The 15,974-nt window shown below is 40.4% G+C and overlaps 1 protein-coding gene across 2 annotated transcripts in view; it reads right to left on the reverse strand.

The window, feature by feature from the left end:
- The window catches only part of TMEM132C (transmembrane protein 132C), a 982,344-nt gene that overhangs the window by 152,466 nt on the left and 813,904 nt on the right, over positions 1–15,974 (reverse strand). The window lies entirely within an intron of this gene.

Genomic DNA, 15,974 nt, shown 5'->3' on the forward strand with positions numbered 1-15,974 from the left:
TCTGCCACCCTGGTATAATGTACACATCCTGATATAATGTCTACAGTCTGATATAATGTCCTCCAGTGAAGTATAATGTCCACATCCTGGTATAATGTCCACATTCTGGTATAATATCTCTCATCCTAGTATAATGTTCCCATCCTAGTATAAGGTCCCCCATCTTAGTATAATGTCCCCTATCTTGGTATAATGTCTCCATCCTGATATGATGTCCACATCCTGGTATAAAGTCCCGTGTTATGAATGGGTCACCAAGGAGGATGTCAGGAACAGGCTAAGCCACCAGAAAACCAGAGAGGTTGGTAACTAAGCGGATTGCAGACCCCTGATCCTATCAACACAACTAGCAGTAGCCGTGGAGCGTTCCTACAATCCCCTAGACGCTTCGTCACAGCCGGAGAACTAAGCCTAAAGCCAGAACGGTGAAATCTAAACTGCCCCGGAGCAGGTCCCCAAAGGAATAGACAGCCCTCAAACATATATTGTCGGTGAGACAAGATGAGACACAAACACAGGCAGAAAACAGACTGAGCAAACGGTGGGGCCCAAGCTGTCTAGACAGGACAGGACAGAAAAGATACTGTCTGCAATCACGCAGAAAACTCTAAAAAAAATCCAACACTTCTGATATACCAAAAAACCTGAGGCCACACCCTCACCCCGCTAGATCAGCACTCTGGTATAAACTGGAAGCAAAGCAAAAGATACTAACATAACAGGGGACTGAAAAAACTGACACAAGCTGTAACATATGGAGCAGGGCTCAGCGCTGCCCCCAGCAGGGAGTACGCTGAACCCTAGCAACGAAGCAGAAAGCAAAAAAAAAGCACAACCAGATTAGATGGAAAGGATTAGCAAAAGAATCACTTAACTGAACCATGCAGATCAGGCAGGGGACAAAAGAACTCCAAATGCACAAGGAGGAAAATCACCAGCAACCTCCAAGAGCAGCCAGCTCAATTATATGATCCCAGCCAGTAATCCCAGGTTCCCAATTATCGTCGTCAGGTGTGGAACTTCCATCAACCTGGCCAGCTCCACTACTCTCAGTAACCACCAGAGGCAGCAGAGGGAGCTTCGGCTCAGAAATCCGAGCAAGGGAATTCACAACAGTCCCCATTCTGGTAAAATGTGCACTTCCTGATATAATGTCATAATTTGCAATAATTTTCACATCCTAGGCACCTTCCCTTCTTCTGCATCACATTTTAAAAAGTAAAAAAATAATAATTGTTATCGTCCGCCAGCGACATGTGATGTCCTTATCAATAGCTGGCGCAGGAGCTGGGAGCTGACTTCTTAGTGCCTGCAAGGGCAACACACAGCATCACTGTCATGTACAACCCATCAATGGTTAGCTGACAACTGCTGCTGGCCTCTAATTGACCTGCAGCGTGTATTACAGTGCAGTGATTTTGCAGGTCTATGTGTCTATGTGTCACAATACATTTCAGCTAAATGTGTGTCAGAGGACACCCATTGAGGTGAAATTGGTGTTAGTGGGCCATGCTCGAGCACGGGCCTGGTTGCGGTTCCACCCTCTAAAACAGCGATCATTACGCTCCTGCTTGTTCTGTATGCTTCAATACAACAGTATTGCAGTATATAGTGGAATAATGATCTCATATGAATTCAGTCTAATACTGGACTTCACAGTAGTATCAAGATGGCAGCGATAGCGGCACATACCTGCATGGTAACCCGCCAGCTCTTTTTTTGTACCATCATGCTTAAAATGTTGCACTTACATAATTTGCAACAAATTTATCATCATTGGGAGAAAATTTGATAAATATGGAATGGTGGAGTTAAAGTGCGTACACAAAAGATTTGGCTCAATTTACACCATTTTTGATAAATGTGGACCATTGTGTTGTGACACCAAAATATTAGCACATATTACCCACACAATAGGTGGCCTTATTAGTTACATAGTGGACCCCATGATTCTCTGGTGGGCCCTAGACACTCCAGTCCGATGCTGGGTGAAGCCCCCCTTGGGCTTCTGTGCGGGAGTGGAGCACAAAACTCATACATGAGCAGCAGTTGGCACAATACATTTAATTCACTGTAAAATCAAAGGCATCATGTTATCATTCATTTAGGAAATATTTAGAACAACCCAGCTATTATTAAATAGAGGTGGGCATACATGTTTGAGGATGAGGGTAATGTAATAGGTGCATGAAGCAGAACCGTGGGTCCACAGAGTCAATGTTAATAATAAAAAGTTAACGATATTAACTTTATTTTGATAGCACCAACATATTCCTCAGCACTTCACAATTTATTGGTGTTAGGTTAGGTTTTTGTTTTGACCTTGGCACCCCAATCCGGCACTGGTTCCGCTTATGCACACAACTGGAAACAAGAGATTATCTATATACAATAGCTATAGATGTAGCATTTCGAACTTAATCCTAGAGAAGGCCTATGGAAATTGTCACAGATTTTGCATTGATACCCCGAAGTTACGTCCATCAGACTAGATAGTATCTTCTAACCAAAACTCAAATTGCATCGTCCCTACAATGGTTGTGTAGAAAGAAGTTGACCTACAAGATCTTTCTATGTTATTTTATACATTATATCATTGTCCTCTACAGTAAAGATCTAAATGGGCTCTTTTGTTAAAGTTGTAACATACTGTATATCCCAGAAAGGGGTCTTCACTTTTTGGATACTAAATAGGAGAGAAGCAAGAGACTAGCGATAGAGGAAATGAAGCTCCGCTGACTATAGTAATTACAAGAAGCCTCAAAGCAGGTCGAAGTCCAATACGTTTTCTGTTAAGTGTCTGGAAACAGGTAAAAAAAAATAATTCACATGAATTGTTTAATAGGAAAAGCAACTGGGAGTCTGTCATGTCCACTGATACGATTAAAGCATTTGTCATGGGACTGTTGAGAAATCATACTGTAAAATTACATGCATTTTACAAAACACTGCACTGCGTTTGGTTTATGGCAGCACATTTATGGTGAGATTGAGATGTTGGGAATGAGCGACATTTATCTTTCTCATCTGTTCTCCGTCATGCAGAATGAAGCTGAGATTGATTGAATCGGAATCTGCCTTGGGATATTTTAAGAATCATTAAATATATGCCTGTGTCAGATTGCAAGAATATACTGGGATTTCTATAGAAATTTAGTGCTATACTATGACAGTCTGACGCAACACGACTTCCGTGAATCTCAGTAGTCCAGATATGATGAGCATTGTCTTTTTATAGCAAATCATAGCAACATTTAAGCTGAAAAGATATTCTAGAACAAAACGTGAGAAGTAAACCCTCTGGTATAGACATCACCAGGTCAGTCTGTGTGGTTGTTATGTGACTTCACAGCACTGGGGGTCTATATCAGTACAAACATAAAGGCTATTAGCGAGCACATAACAAAATGTATCTAATATGGAAAAATTAGAGCTACAATGTTAACATGATTTTTTGTGTTACATTTAAAGTAGCTGCACATTATCTGCTTTTTTGCAAAATAGGCTATGTTCACGTTTTGTTTCAGATATACATTCAATGTACGTACGGGTGTTATTCTCAAAATTAGAATATCATCAAAAAGTTAAGTTATTTCAGTTCTTCAATACAAAAAGTGAAACTCATATGTTATATAGAGTCATTACAAACAGAGGGATCTATTTCAAGTGTTTATTTCTGTAAAAGGGAACCTGTCACCTCCCCAGGCATTTTTAACTAAAAGAGCCACCTTTTGCAGCACTTTTTTCTGCATTCTGTCAAGGTGGCTCTTTTAGTTGGGGTCCCTTCCACCGCTGAAAGAATTGTTTTTATAATTTGTCACTCATACCTCTAGTTTGTCCGGGGGGCAGGTCTTTCCCCCCCAGACATAGACCCCTCACATCCTTCAGTCATTTCCTCCATTCTTCTGGGCTCCGCCTCCTCAGCGTTCAGTTATTTACCCGGCGCCTGCACTGTAATCTTGTTTCTTGGGCATGCGCAGTTAGCGCTGCCCATCCACTGACATCACATGATGTTTTCCTTCTTGCGCTTGTGTGGACGCGCGGCCCGAGATCCCGCCCCGCAGTCTCTTCTGATTTATTCACACTACGGGGCAGGATCTCGGGCCACGTGTCCACGCAGGTGCGAGAAAGAAGACATCATGTGATGTCAGTGGACGGGCAGCGCTAACTGCGCATGCCCAAGAAACAAGATTACAGCGCAGGTGCCGGGTAAATAACTGAACGCTGAGGAGGCGGAGCCCAGAAGAATGCAGGATATGACTGATGGATGTGAGGCATCTGTGTACGGGGGGAAAGACCTGTCCCCTGGACAAACTAGAGGTATGAATGACAAATTATAAAAACGATTCTTTCAGCGGTGGAAGGGACCCCAATTAAAAGAGCCACCTTGACAGAATGCAGCATTAGTGCTGCACAAGGTGGCTCTTTTAGTTAAAAACGCCTGGGGGGTGACAGGTTCCCTTTAATATTGATGATTAGGCTGTGTGCACATGCTGCGGATTTTGCTGCGGTTCCGCAGCGGTTTTGTCTCAGTAAATTACAGGGTGGGCCATGAATATGGATACACCTAAATAAAATGGGAATGGTTGGTGATATCGACTTCCTGTTTGTGACACATTAGTATATGGGAGAGGGAAAACTTTTCAAGATGGCTGGTAACCATGGTGGCCATTTTGAAGTTGGCCATTGTGGATCCAAATTTATTTTTTCCAATAGGAAGAGGGTCATGCAACACATCAAACTTATTGAGATTTTCACAAGAAAAACAATGGTGTGCTTGGATTTAATGTAACTTTAGTCTTTCATGAGTTATTTACAAGTTTCTCTTTGTTTACAGTCATTGACATGTCGCAGAGGTTAGCACGTGAGGAGCAGATAGAAATTGTGTTGATGTCTGGTGAGCGCAGTACCCGGGTCATTGCAGCAGATTTCAATGCAAGACACCCTAGGCAAGAAAACTGTCACCATTCCCATTTTATTTAGGTGTATCCATATAAATGGCCCACCCAAAAAAGTTTGCCTCATCATTGAATATAATGTTCTGTGTAAACTGAGGGTCCTGTTCCAATTTTTGTTTTGCCTATTCTGCAAATTCAGTGCACTTCGGCACTGTGAAAAAAATCATCTCAGCACCATAGGATTAGAGCACCTCCTGAAAAAACACCAAGATCCTTTATTACTATTCCTTCTTGATTTCTTTATGGAATAGCTTTAGATTAATTTGGAAATCACTTTACCATTTTGTATGTAATGTACATGTTACCCCTATTAACTATGCTTCTACTTGTTCTCTATTTTACAAACTACACTTAAAACCCCATAAAATTAACTAATTGTAAAATTGTCAACGAATCTGCTGTAATGAATGTGAAAATGGCTTTAGTAAATAAGAGTCTAAAAATGGTTTAGCCTTGATGCAACAAATGTTCTCAAAACCAAGCAAAATTTTTCTCCAAATGGAAATAGTGATGTACTATGTAATCCATTTCATTCAACTCTTTTAATAGCTCTACTGCTAATTTTAAAGTGTAACTTTTTTGCACTTAAATGTCCTCCAGGTATTGCAAAGTCATGAAGTTATGCCATATACTTCATTATTTTATTTTCCTTCCATCTCTCTCAAACACTATGCTGCAGGACTGTATAATATGGCCAGTTTATTGTCCTTTAGAAGCTGCTTTCAACTGCAGCCCAGCCAAAGTTCTTCAGTTGTGGCCAAAAGTATTGACACCCCTGCAATTTTGTCAGATAATACTCAGTTTCTTCCTGAAAATGATTGCAAACACAAATTCTTTGGTATTATCTTCATTTAATTTGTCTTAAATGAAAAAACACAAAAGAGAATGAAGCAAAAAGCAAAACATTGATCATTTCACACAAAACTCCAAAAATGGGCCAGACACAAGTATTTACACCCTCAGCCTAATACTTGGTTGCACAACCTTTAGCCAAAATAACTGCGACCAACCGCTTCCGGTAACCATCAATGAGTTTCTTACAATGCTCTGCTGGAATTTTAGACCATTCTTCTTTGGCAAACTGCTCCAGGTCCCTGATATTAGAAGGGTGCCTTCTCCAAACTGCCATTTTTAGATCTCTCCACAGGTGTTCTATGGGATTCAGGTCTGGACTCATTGCTGGCCACCTTACAAGTCTCCAGTGCTTTCTCTCAAACCATTTTCTAGTGCTTTTTGAAGTGTGTTTTGGGTCATTGTCCTGCTGGAAGACCCATGACCTCTGAGGGAGACCCAGCTTTCTCACACTGGGCCCTACATTATGCTGCAAAATTTGTTGGTAGTCTTCAGACTTCTTAAAGTCATGCACACGGTCAAGCAGTCCAGTGCCAGAGGCAGCAAAGCAACCCCAAAACATCAGGGAACCTCCGCCATGTTTGACTGTAGGGACCATGTTTTTTCTTTGAATGCCTCTTTTTTTCTCCTGTATACTCTATGTTGATGCCTTTGCCCAAAAAGCTCTACTTTTGTCTCATCTGACCAGAGAACATTCTTCCAAAACGTTTTAGGCTTTTTCAGGTAAGTTTTGGCAAACTCCAGCCTGGCTTTTTTATGTCTCGGGGTAAGAAGTAGGGTCTTCCTGGGTCTCCTATCATACAGTCCCTTTTTTATTCAGGCGCCAATGGTTAGTACGGTTTGACACTGTTGTACCCTCGGACTGCAGGGCAGCTTGAACTTGTTTGGATGTTAGTCGAGGTTCTTTATCCAACATCCGCACAATCTTGCATTGAAATCTTGTCAATTTTTCTTTTCCGTCCACATCTAGGGAGGTTAGCCACAGTGCCATGGGCTTTAAACTTCTTGCTGACACTGCGCACGGTAGACACAGGAACATTCAGGTCTTTGGAGATGGACTTGTAGCCTTGAGATTGCTCATGCTTCCTCACAATTTGGTTTCTCAAGTCCTCAGACAGTTCTTTGGTCTTCTTTCTTTTCTCCATGTTCAATGTGGTAGACACAAAGACACAGGACAGAGGTTGAGTCAACTTTAATCCATGTCAACTGGCTGCAAGTGTGTTTTAGTTATTGCCAACACCTGTTAGGTGCCACAGGTAAGTTACAGGTGCTGTTATTTACACAAATTAGAGAAGCATCACATGATTTTTCGAACAGTGCTAATACTTTTGTCCACCCTCTTTTTTATGTTTGGTGTGGAATTATATCCAATTTGGCTTTAGGACAATTCTTTTTGTGTTTTTCATTTAAGCCAAATTAAATGAAGATAATAATAACAAAGAATTTGTGTTTGCAATAATTTTCAGGAAGAAACTGAGTATTATCTGACAAAATTGCAGGGGTGTCAATACTTTTGGCCACAACTGTATCTCTATTTACAAACAATCAGTTAGGGAATTCCACTGTCTTAGTGCATGAGTTAAATGCAAAAAAATAAATTCCTAATCTCAACTTGCAAACAGCTAAGGGATGTTTGTTGAGCATCGTTTGAAAGCAGCTTCTAAAGGAGTGAAAACTAATCATGATAAATAGCACTACAGTAAAGTGCTGGGAAAAGAAACAAAATAAGGTAAAGAATTATATTACTAAAATTCAAAACAAAAAAACTTCATGTTTTTTTAGATAATCTAAGGGCAGATGTCACGGGTGTGTCAGAGGCTGCAGACAGTCACACTGCATCTGGCTGCAAAAGTTCTCAGCGGTTGTCCTTGCAGACTAGTGGCCACCTCCCCCGGCCTTAATGGTGTCACCTGGATTTGGGTGTTTATAACTCTCAACTTCCTGTTTGTAGTTGCAGGTGTTATTTTCTACTTGCACTTCCCTATTGAGGTTTGGAGCTGCAGCACTTGGCTAGCATCCTGTTTGGTGTTTGAAGGACGATGGCGTTTCTCTCTGAGTCTACTCAAGCTAAGTTTCCCCTTGTTTTGTGTATCCTAGCTGTTTGTAATATTAGTAGGGTTCAACCAACCTTCACCCCTTCATTCCCTAAGAACGCCTTACCGATAGGATATGACAGGGACTAGATATCCTGCTCGGCGATAGGTGCAGAACTTAATTAGGGGCTCTTAGGGCAGACAGGGTGACATTAGATCTGACTAGGGGTCTCCACTCACTGCTTCTCTAGTGTTGGGCCCCCCTTCACCTTATCCCTTTGTATTGCACTTAGTTTGTCCTACATTGTGTGTGTCAGCAGCATGAGGTATGGGATAAACCACAGATTTCAATGATGTGTCTCTTCTCAGGCTGTGTAGTATTTTTTACTTACAATGAAGGTTTTGTCACCTGGTGATTACAATTGTTCAAACTACATGATACTCACTTACTACACTGACTCCTCCCCCCCGACTGTGATAAGCAGCTTACTGTCAATAGATAATGTATATAGAGATCTTTGTGTGGACGGGATTAGTTTTCTAAGCTCTGCTTCATGCTATTTCTAGAAACTCTGATTGTGTCACAAGTGCTGCACCCAGTAAATTAAGTCATACATCTTTGGATTCAGAGTCTCTTTGCCTACATCATGCTGTTCTAAGATGAGGTAGCAAAAGCCTGGTGACAGATTTCCTTTAAAGATGGCCATGCACAGACCAATATATTCCTCACAACATCTAGCACCCTTTACAGACTTCTTGATGTCTGCTTGATTTCCTTATTATAGTCCCATAACTCCATCAGTGCCATACTAATATAGAAATATGTGTCATGTATACACAAGTACTTGTGCCCACCCCCAGGACTATTTGTAGGCACAGGATTAGGATATGGTCAAGCATTCAGTATTTGGTTAGTATTTTACATCAATATTTGCAATCCAAAACCTGGAGTAGGTCAAAAATGCAGAAGTGGTGACTTGTTTCTATTATACTTTTTCTTTGATTGTTCCTCACCAGGTTTTGGCTTACAAATACAGATGTAAAATACTGACCAAATACTGACAGTGTGACCGTAGCCTCAGGCTAATCTGTCTATAGAGAAATCTGATCCTGATTTGGAATGTGGTAAAGCTCAGTCTAATGCAGAAGGATAGATAGATCGTATATGTAGATACAGATATAGTTTGGAGTCAACTGGTAGAGGAGACATTTCTTATATTGAGTAATTGCTGAAATATGTAATTATCTATTATAAGCTTATACTGTGATGTAGACTACCTTGAGGATCAATAACTAAATAAATGGTGAAGGCACAAATAAAACGAGGTGCATGATGCCTACACCGTAAGCCACAGATTCTGATAATACACTCTCTTTTACTTCCTGACTTCATTATAGAACATTTGTTCACGTACCCTTCTTGACTAACCTTCACTGGGTCATTTGATTTTCTACAAGTGGTATTGTATTTCAACCCCTTTTTAATCATACAATTGGAAGACTGGAGCTGCATCAAATGCATTGAGTTTATTACAAACAACCTTTGTGCCCTGAGCCAAGGATGTACTCGGCAGCACTCACATATTTATCATGTAGGTTCCTAAAGCTCCATGATTAATCTGAGTTATATCTACCTGAAATAAATGCTTGAAGACCAGTTAATCCTTTGAGGCTCTCAAGAAAATTTTATATTTTTACTTTAGGTTAATCATAAATATATGCATGGATGATGCCTGTGCCATTCTAACTATGGTATATAATATTAGTATCATCACTCATGAGAAAAAAATCAAGTATATAAAATTAATAAATTCAATAATTCACAGAAAACACAATCCAATATTTTGTTATTGTCTGTGAGTATAGTAGTAAAGTACATAAGTATAATTTTAATTGTATATTAGAGTTAGGATCTGTTCAAACTGCGTTTTATGAGATTTTCTTAAGCCGATCCTTTTGAAAATCCTTTTCAAACACATATTCAAACATTCTTGTAAAACTCTTCCAATTAATTTCTGTGAGAAATTTACTTGCCAGAATATGAGGAGGTTTTTTTTAGCTTTTTTTCATGAAAAGGTTTTGAAAAATGCCTGGACGGAAAAAGAAAGTGCGTGTCACTTCTTCGACAGGGATCGTGAAGGAAACGTCTCCGAACTGGTCACTGTCCAATCGAAAGGCTACAAGAGTTTTGGAAGAGTTTTTGTCCCGGAAGCAATCCTTACAGGCTTTAGATTGGACAAAGCCTAGTTTGGAAAAAAATCTTCAGGATCAGTTTCTCCTCATATGAGAATCAAAGTCAATTTCCCATAACAATTTATTGGAGGCGATTACAACGAGCAGTTGTTAGAGGATGATTTATTTAGAGGATCCATTAAAAAAATAATTCTCAAAAAATCTCAGTGTGCACATACAAGCAAAAGATTTGAACACTTCTCGAAAATCATTTATATATATGTCCAGAATATGATTAATCAAACTTACTAATATACCTTAATTGTTGAGAGAGCCCAAACTATAGACTTGGTCTTTCCCTGGTATGACAGCTCCACTTCCAGTTCTGTACTCAATATAGAAAAACGTCAGCAAATCATCAGAGCTATGAGTTATTGGGCCTGGCTTTATGCTCAATTTATCCTTTGTGTTCACATTGACTATGGGTTAATTATTGAAATGAGCAGTGAGCCAGCCACACACAGTGCTTAAGACATGCCAACTCAGGAAGCTCTCTGGCTCAGTGCTGGGAGTGTAATTGCTGAAAAATAGACCTAAGGATGTTTCTGAAAGATTGATGAACTTTTGAAAAAAAAAAGTATTTTTCCTTTTCCTACTGAGGGAGTTAGTGCCACAACTATAAAGTAAGATATTTAACCCCTTTACCCCTGAAGGTGGTTTGCTCGTTAATGACCAGGTCAATTTTTTGCAATTCTGACCACTGTCACTTTATGATGTTATAACTCTAGAACGCTTTAAAGGATCCCGGTGATGCTAAAAATGTTTTTTCATGACATATTGTACTTCATGACAGTGGTAAAATTTATTTGGTATGACTTGCATTTATTCGTGAAAAATGCAGAAATTTGGCAAACATTTGGAAAATTTTGAATTTTCATGGCCTTAAATCACAGAGATATGTCACATAAACAGTTAATAAAGAACATTTCCCACATGTCTAATTTACATCAGCACAATTTTGGAACCAAATTTTTTTTTTGTTAGGAAGTTATAAGGGTTAAAAGTTGACCAGCGGTTTTTCATTTTTCCAGCAAAATTTACCAAACCATTTTTTAGGGACCACATCACATTTTAAGTCACTTTGAGGGGTTTATATGATAGACTTTTTTTTTACTTTTAATGTGGTCAAGGCAAAATGTTTCGGCCGCATTTGGCCTTTATCAATTACAATCTATACAGGAGTGTCATGGATTTGTGGGAATCCTGTGGATATTTAGTGAGGCGCGTCTTGGTATGGTCACTTTCACAAGAGTATGGGGTGTTTAAAGAGGAAAATCCCTAATGGTAAACAAGCCAGGGACCTGGATGTGTGCACGTGCCTGGAGAAAAACGCAGCGTCCGCTGCTGGTCAGATGACACCCAAAAATGACACCATTATAAAAACTGCACACCTCAAGGTGCTCAAAACCACTTCCACTAAATTTATTAACCCTTTAGGTGCTTCAAAGGAATTTTGTAAAAAAATTAAGATTTGCCTTTTTTTTCACAAAAAATGACTTCAAATCCAAATTTTTTTTAGTTTAACAAGGATAACAGGAAAAAATGGACCCCAAAATTTGTTGTGTAATTTATCCTGAGCATGTCGATATCCCATATGAGGGAGAAAACCACGGGCGCACGACAGTGCTCGGAAGGGAAGGAGCGCCATTTGACTTTTTGAATGCAAAATATGCTTGAATAATTGGCGGAAGCCATGTCATGTTTGGAGAGCCCCTGATGTGCCTAAACAATGAAAATCCCCCACAAGTGACACCATTTTGGAAACTAGACACCTCAGGGAACTGATCTTGAATTGTGGTGAGCACACTGAACCCTCAAATGCTTCATAGAAGTTTATAACGTTTAGCCATAAAATGAAAACTAAATCTAACTTTCCCCACAAATATGTTTTTAGCACAAAATATTGCATTTTCATAAGGGCAACAGGAGAAATTGCACCATGCAATTTGTTGTGCAATTTCTCTTGAGTATACCGATACTCCATATGTGGGGGAATATTACTTTTGAGGCACAGTGCAAAGCTCAGAAGGGAAGAGGCACCATATTGGAGTTCAGATTTTGCTGGAATGGTTTGCGGGTGCCATGTCACCTTGACAGAGCCCCTGAGGTGCCAGGACAACAGAAACTCACTATATGTGAATTCATTTTACAAACTACACCCAATTAATTCATCTAGGGGTGCAGTGATCATATTGACACCTCATGTGCCTCACAGAATTTTATTCCACTGAGCGATGAAGAAAGAATAAATTACATTTTTACCACTAAAATGTTGTTTTAGCCCCAGGTTTTTAATTTTTCTAAGGGCTAATAGGAATTTTTTTACAGCAAACTGATTTCTATTTTTTCATTAGTACGCCATGAAAGTGCAAAGCTCACAAGGCAAGGAGTGCCAAATTTTAATGTTACAGTGCTCTGCAAATTAATTGGGACAAAGCATTTTTTTAAGTAAAATTGTAAGTTGGTTACCAGTCAGTGATTCAAACCAGTTTTAACTGCTTTAAACATTCACTCACACCTGTTAAAAAGCAGTAAAAACTGGTTTGAATCACTGATTGGTAACCAACTTACGATTTTACTTAAAAAAACGCTTTGTCCCAGTTAATTTGCACAGCGCTGTATGGTTTGCAGGTGCGATGACCCACTGGGAGAACCCATGAGGTGCCAGAACATCATAACCCCCACAAATGACACCATTTTTCAAAATAAAACACTCTCAGTAAATTAATCTAGGGAAGCAGCGATCATATTGACACCACGGGTGTGTCACAGAATTTTATACCATTGGGCAGTGAAGAAAAAATAACTACATTTCTACCACCAAAATTTTGTTTTAGCCCCAGATTTTACATTTTCACACAAGATGTGGGTAAAAATGGCACCAAAATTTGTCCAACAAATTCTACTGGACGTGGCAATACTCCCGTATGTGGCTATACAGTACTACTTAGCTATATGGAGGAATGGAGCGCTATTTGCCTCCTGGAGCGCAGATTTTCCTAGAACAGTTTGAGGACTTCATATATAGAGCCCCTAATTGCCCCTCAAGTGACCCATTTTGGAAACTATTCCCTTGGGGAACTTATCTACCTGTGTAGTGATGACTTTGACTCCATGGGTATTTTCCAGAAACAAGCAGCAATGAATGTTGCCGAATGAAAATTGCAAACTGTCATGGTAGTCAACAGTACGCTGTAGTGACCAGTACATTGTAGTCACCAGTTATGCCCAGCCCATGCTTCTGGGCTCTCATCGCTTCAGAAATGAAAAAAAATGGACGCAATATGTGGTTTAGGTACACTGTGGGGTTCATAAGTGAGGGGTGCATTTGGATTTGAGAGCGGAGAATTTGCTGAATTTCTTTTGGCAGATGAGAAGCCATTTCGCTTTTCCAGAGCCTTTGTACTAGCAGTAACATGGAAGCCACCTATATTTCCATTAACAGTTGACATACTTGAGTGTGGACTTGGTTTTTTTGTGGATTGAGTTGAAGCTTTTGTTGGGAACTGTCACGAAGTGACAGACCAATGCGACACGACCCAAAGATTGGTCGGTCACCAAACAGCAAACCAAAAACACACCAGGGGAAACTTTAACAACAGTGGGCCCTGTCAGTAGGGAATGGGGAAATGGACACCTCCTGCACTCACCTGAGGAAGTGCCCTGATCTTACTAACATCCCTATACAGGTTCTTTCAACCTGTCGCCGAGCAGGATACCTAAGCCTTCGCTTGCCCTGCATCTATCCCTAAGTAGGGAATTGGCTGCACTAAGACAACACAAGGTAAGGTAGATAGACAAGGTAAGGGAAAAGGGTAACAAAAATACAACACTTAGCTTTCTGTTGTAAAGCACCGCACAGCAGGATAACGACACCAGGTTCGTTCACCATTAACAGCTAAGGCACCACTGCTCCCTGCAAGCTCCTTCTCCCAGCAAGGTCGCTGCAGAATGAACTCTAACACAGATGATCAGCTGATGCATCAGATGACCTTTCTAAGGAAGGTGGGAGTGGTCACCACCTGCATCAGCAAACTCAGCAACAATGTAATTACACCAGCGGCCACCGGGGGAAAACACTGACATTAACCCCCAATGGCCTGAAAGGAAAAAAAATTTAATGTGAGAATCCAGATCTGCCAGGGATCCGAAAATGGATCGTGACAGGAACATTTTACATAACGTTTTGGATCACAGCTATCCTGTGCTCTACGCTGACCACTTACTTTAAATATATAAATCTAAATATTTGAGTGATGTAATTCAGATGAAATGCCCAAGGGATCCATTCACTATAATGAGGCAGCTGAATTACTCTGGACTCGATCTGGCCTCTGTTTAGTGGTATCCTTCTTTTCACAAGTGCACAAAACTGTGGCTGACGGAAATTTTATGCCATCCTAAAAAGACGGACACCGCCGGATCACATGTCAGACAGCGTCCACAGTGCCTCCATCTGCCTCATTATAGGAAATTTTCCTCCAGAGAATCGGTCTGAATCACGTTTCTCAGAGATTTACATGGAAACCTGATGTAAGAACTCAACACAGAGCACAGGATAAATGTGTTCCGAGCCTTACTGCGATCTTCGGGAGGCAGAATGAAAAAATCAACAGCAGGTGAAAAATTGCTTTTATTTATTTTTTATGGTGTTCCTCATGCGGTATAAGTGATTAGGCGACTTTATTCTTTGGGTCGATTACCGCGATACCAAATTTACCATATTTTTTGGACTATAAGACAAACTTTTTTCCTCCAAAAATGTGTAGGAAAATGGGGGTGCGTCTTATAGTCCGGATGTACTGGCTCTGGCTGTGGAGGGGAGGTGGTAGAATGGCATCAGCGGAGCAGCAGGTCATAGAAGGTTGCAGCTTGCGGCTGCAGCTAACTCCTGTTCCCACTGCTAAAGAGAAATGAATATTCACTGCATTCCATGCCCATGGGCATGGAGGGCAATGAAAATTCATTTCTCTTTAATAATAGTATCTTGGTATGATTTCCCCCAACCCCAGTCCTGGTATGTATGGTCGCATCCTTATAATTGGTCCCCACCCCCATCCCCATCCTGGTATGCATGGAACCATCAGAAAACATTAAAAAAAAACATTACACTTACCTACCCAGCACTCCCTCGCAGCATCCTGCTCCGGTGCCAGCAACTGCTTTACGCTTGTAAGCAGCTCAGGACAGGGACGTCATGCGCTGCTCACAAGCAGAGCTCAGCTGCCGGAATACATGCCGGGACTGTGCGCACAAAGAGCATTGAGCATTCATTGCTCTTCAGTAGCGTGCAGTGTCAGTCGCCGGCTTCCTGCTGCTGCCGACGGTCATGTGTGCTGCTACCTAAGAGAAATGAATATTGGCAGTGTTGACAACACCAGATGTTAGGGTCCCCTATTCATTTGAATGGGGGCCGGGTTCCACTTTGGGTACTATTCTGGTACCCGAAGCAAACTTTTTTTAATGTTCGGTCGAACCTGACAGATCCTAACATCCACCCATCACTATTAGGGAGTTATAAGGGGTTCTTGAAAATAAACTTTATTTGTTGTAAAATCCAAGGGTATACACATTTCCAAAATGATTTTCAAGACCTTTGCTTGCAGTCAATGAAAATCTTTATTGCTTACTTCCATGGGGCCAAGCAAACTTCAGTTTTTGGCTCATAAGACAATCTAGGATTTTAGAAGTTATTACAGTATTTCTCATGCTATTGGTGTATTGATATTTGATGGCTTTCACTTACTGTAGAACCATGGTTTAGTCATCCTTTATTTTGATACTAAACAAGTACAGAGAAAAACTGTATGGAAAAGACTATAACAAATAACTGAAAAATGCCAACTCAATAGCGTTTTGAAAGATATCTATCTACACTTCAGCACCATAACAATCACTG

The sequence above is a fragment of the Dendrobates tinctorius genome, unplaced genomic scaffold (genome assembly GCF_039654945.1).
Source record: "Dendrobates tinctorius isolate UK_male_01 unplaced genomic scaffold, ASM3965494v1 ptg000243l, whole genome shotgun sequence".
NCBI lineage: Eukaryota > Metazoa > Chordata > Amphibia > Anura > Dendrobatidae > Dendrobates > Dendrobates tinctorius.